The sequence below is a fragment of the Alligator sinensis genome, unplaced genomic scaffold, assembly GCF_000455745.1.
Source record: "Alligator sinensis unplaced genomic scaffold, ASM45574v1 scaffold987_1, whole genome shotgun sequence".
Lineage (NCBI taxonomy): Eukaryota > Metazoa > Chordata > Crocodylia > Alligatoridae > Alligator > Alligator sinensis.
This window is the reverse complement of record NW_005842574.1, coordinates 890725-895512: the sequence shown is the minus strand read 5'-3', so window position 1 is coordinate 895512 and position 4788 is coordinate 890725. Positions and strand designations below refer to the sequence as shown.

The 4788-nt window shown below is 53.3% G+C and overlaps 1 protein-coding gene across 1 annotated transcript in view; it reads right to left on the bottom strand.

Annotated features, from left to right (window-relative positions):
- Positions 1-4788, bottom strand: part of SCRIB (scribbled planar cell polarity protein) — a 107090-nt gene that overhangs the window by 63458 nt on the left and 38844 nt on the right. The gene's annotated exons all lie outside the window — the stretch shown is intronic.

Genomic DNA, 4788 nt, shown 5'->3' with positions numbered 1-4788 from the left:
GGGAAAGAGGTTCCCCAAACCCACCCCTGAGCAGAGGGGCTGCTGCAGAGGTGTCTGACTCCCAGAGCCCCCTCCCCACCGACACAGCCATGCCTTGCCCCTCAAGGAGCCCAAAGCAACACCCTTGTGTCCCTGCTTCACGGGGGCAGGCTCAGGGGTTCTTCGTGTCTCAGGGCAACGTGTGTTGTAGCTGCACAACAGAGCTGTTGTATCATTTTCGGACTGGGTTAGACAAGGGTTTGTACAGGGAAGATCCTGTCTCAAGCAGGGTCTTGGACTAGATGCGAGCGCCAAAGGGCCCCGCTCTGGATTCCAGGATTCCTCCTGGACCCTGCCCATGGCACGGCTGCAGGCAGGGGTGCTGTGACAAGGAAGCCCGCATGGGTGCAAAGCCTGGGAATCCTGGGAGAGGCAGGTAATGGAAAACACATGCCTGGGGTGCGAGGACTAGGGCCCCAGGCTGAACCCCGGGACTGAAGTGTGCACACTGCTCAGGCAAGACTGAGGTACAACTGAAGGGGGCAGCGGGAAGGGGGAGGCACTATGCTTCACCAAGGCCGTGAGCTGCAAACACCTAAGGGGTAGCAGGGATAAAGTCACCTTGGCTGGGGCAAAATCACCTCGGGGAAGGAGTGCAAGCATAGTACTACAAGGCTACTACTGGCCACACAGGCTGGATATGGACACAGATAGAGATTGCTTTAATATAGCAGCGCCAGAAATGGTGATCAGAAGACCTGAACTTCCTGGATAGAGATGGCAGAACAGCAGCTCCTAATAATGGCAGGGCTGAGATATTCCTGGATGTGACAGCGACAAATCTTCAGCAGTCGGTCGGCAAATCAACAAGTGCTGCTATTTCAGACTTGGTTTTAATACACAGTAAGGACATCACGGAAGAGCTGACCGTTGGAAATAGCCTTGCAGGGAGTAAGCATGAGTCAATTCAGTGCAAAATGAGGATAAACAAAAGTGGACTGGTCTTCCTATTTTGGAAAGCCAGGCTTCGAAAAATCTGGGGAATTAGGTAACGAAGCCAATTCAGCTGAAGAATTCAAAGACTTCCATGTGGAAGAGGGTTGGCGTTTCTTTAAGTCAACCGCCTAACAACTACCTGGAACTTGTAGCCCAAGCAAAAGGGGGGATAAAAGGAGGAGAAGCTCCAGCCCTAACCATATAACTGTTCCAAAAAGGGTTTTAGGAATAAGTGAAGACCCTGTAAAGAAGGCAGAAAGGAATTCATTCACGTGGAGGACAGGAGGGGATCGAGTGAGAACAGCCAAAGGTCAAGCTGAGTTAGATGCTGAAAAATAAATTGAAGCAAACAGCACATGCAAACGGGATCCTCAAACGCTGGCAGTGGGGTTTCCTGTAGACACAGGAGAGCAGGGGCAGAGACCTCCCCTGGAAAGCTGTGCATTGTGGTCCCCCACAGCCAACATGGATGAATTCACCCTGGAGCAGACTGCGGGGAGGGCAGGAAGATGCATTGGGGAAGGGAAAGCCTCTTCTGCCAGGAAGCTGCAAGAGTTCGGCTGGTTCTGCCTGGCAAGATGCAAGGCGAGAGGCTGTGACTGTGGTCCATCAGTGCACGGGGGAGAGAGGAAGCTGCGCAAGCTGCAAGACAGTGCTGGTGTAGGATCAGTGGGTGTAATGAATAAACCTGCACTGGAACGTGGACTCACCAGAGGAAGATGCTCGGGGCAGACTCCCAGCGGGAACAGAGGGGCAAAAAGCCAAACTGGTTCCCAGGCAGGTCTCGGCAGGCTTGCATAAGGAACTGCAGGATGTGGCTGCTGGAGAGACCCAGGCCACCCCCTTCGGTCCCAGGTTCTGACTGAGAGCACCACTTGCAGCACGGTGCTCGGGGGGACGGTCTGGTGTGCCCCACAGCACCTTGAGCTGTGGCTGCCGGAAATCCAGATCCCAACTCCTCAAATGGGCAGGAGGCAGAGAGCCCTGTATGCCCACTGGCAGGCAGAGTCCCTGGCTCCTCGGCTTTTTCTCTCTTCCAGGTCCCAGGTGACACAGGACCTGCCCAGCTTCTGGCCCTGATGCTGGATGAGCATAACAGGGGTTGGCAGTGGTCCCGACACGATATAGGCTTGCTTGCAAGACAGTGGCTTCTGGTGCCAGGAGAAAACCTTCCTCCCAGAATGGGCTTCACGGCTGCTGTTTCCTCCCCACGGGGACCGGGGAAAAGCCACGGCCTCCTGCTTGAAGGGGGCATTTCACATAGCTGGGCCCAGGTGACGCTGAACTACTCCCAGCTGCCCAGAAAACGAGTCTCCCAGCACTGTGCTCCGGGAGCAGACCGCTCCCAGCAGAGTCGCGCAGACGTGCTGGCACTCACCACCGCCTGGTAAGCCACGCTTAGACCTGCCTGGCTTCAATGGAAGAGTCAGTGGCAGGGCACTCTCACGACTTTCCCCCGGGCACCTGGCAAAGTCAGCTGCCACCTAAGAGAGCTTGTGCCTCTCTGAACCAGTCTAAGGTGGCACTCTGCTCTACCTTCTGAAGAGCCATGCCACTCTCCAAGGCCTCCCCTGGGGATTTGATTTCTGGCTGCGAGCTCCTCACACTTAATAATCCCTTTCTTTTTGTGTTTAATGAAATCCCACATGCCCATCCTTCAGCTCATGTTGGATTGGCAAGTAATGCAGAAGAGGCAGACCCGCTCCATGGCCACTGCTGATCAGTACTCATAAAGACACAGGGCAGCGCACTTGTACCACCCGAGAACAAGGAAGCATTTTCGCCTCTGTTGGTAACCATGGGGGATGTCAAACAACGTCATAAAAACAACATCCACTAAGAACAAGAAGTTTGAGATCAACAGACCTGGAGAATCTGCATCCTGGAGTCCTAAAACGGTTGGCTGTGGAGACCTCTGACCTGCTGCTGTTCATTTTTGAGGAATCGTGGAAGACCAAGGATAGTTCAGAAGCCTGGCAGTGGTAAAGCAGTGCCAACACTCGGAAAGGGCCCCATGTAACCAAATGCCTTTTGGCTGGACCTCAGCCCTGGGCCAAATAACGGAGCAGCTGAGATGACACACTATCTTGCCAAACAAACCTGATTTCACTCTCTGGTAAGACTGCCGACTGGGTTTCATCGTGTCATAGTTGGTCGGGTCAGAAGGGACCTGAGCAGATCATCAAGTCCGACCCCCTGCCACGGCAGGAAAGAGCACTGGGCTCAAATGACCCCGGCAAGGTGTTCGTCTAACCTCCTCTTAAAGACCCCCAGGGTTGATAAAGGCACCTGGACAGGTATAACCTGCCATTTGACTTGGTGCCAATGGACCTGCTGATTAAAAAATTAACACAGTAGAGCATAGGTTAAATGGATTAGGTTCTAGCTGACTGATCTCAAGACTCTGAGGAATCATTATCAAATGGGGTTTATTTCTGTCAGGACCTGCATTAGGCCTGTTGCCACGTGAAAATGTTATTATTGATGTGGAAGTAACACAAAAATCACTGCTGATAAAGTCTGCAGACAAAGACTGGCAGAGCAGTGAGGAGGAGCGAGGACAGGGCAGTCACACCAGCAATCTGGCTGACCCGGCATCCAGAACCTACTCGAGCAAAATGCATTTAACGAGGCCAAATATAGTTATACATCTAGGAGCAAGGTGCGAAGGCTGGACCAACCGAAGCGGGGAGGGCAGGCTCCATCCTAGAAGGCAGCGACTGAAAGGATACAGAGGTCACAGCAGACAAGCAACTCCCTGTGAGCTCCCAGTGTGACGCTGTGGCACCAGGGGATCACGGGGTCTTGGCACATACAAGCAAGGGCCCAGCAAGCAGAAGCCGTGAGATTATTATTTTTTTCTACGTGGCACTGGTGACGCAGAAAAGCCATGCCCGGTCCTGGCATCTGCATTTTAAACACAATGCCGAAAACGAGGAGGGATGGCCAAAGACGAATATACCTCCTCTGCTCGTGCTTGTAGGGAGGCAGTTAGACGGGCCAAAGCTACCATGGAGCTGAGGATGGCAACCCAAGTAAAAGACAACAAGAAATTGTTTTTTAGATATATTGGGAGTAAAAGGAAGGCCCAGGGAGGAATAGGACCCCTGCTAAATGGGCAGAAACAATTGGTGACGGACAGGGGGGACAAGGCTGAACTCCTCAACGAGTTCTTTGCCTCAGTGTCCCTAAGCGAGGGGCACGACAAGTCTCTCACTGGGATTGTAGAGAGGCAGCAGCAAGGCGCCAGACTGCCATGCGTAGACCCTGAGATGGTGCAGAGTCACTTGGAAGAACTGGATGCCTTTAAGTCGGCAGGCCCGGACGGGCTCCATCCGAGGGTGCTGAAGGCACTGGCCGACATCATTGCAGAGCCACTGGCGGGAATATTTGAAAGCTCGTGATGCACGGGCCAAGTCCCAGAGGACTGGAAAAGGGCCAACGTGGTCCCCATTTTCAAAAAGGGGAGGAAGGAGGACCCGGGCAACTATAGACCAGTCAGTCTCACCTCCATCCTTGGCAAAAAGTCTTTGAAAAAATTATCAAGGCTCACATTTGTGAGAGCCCGGCAGGACAAATGATGCTGAGGGGAAACCAGCACGGGTTCGTGGCAGGCAGATCGTGCCTGACCAATCTAGTCTCTTTTTATGACCAGGTTACGAAACACCTGGACACAGGAGGAGGGGTGGATGTCGTATACTTAGACTTCAGGAAGGCCTTCGATACGGTATCCCACCCCATACTGGTGAACAAGTTAAGAGGCTGTGACTTGGATGACTACACAGCCCGGTGGGTGGCGAATTGGCTGGAGGG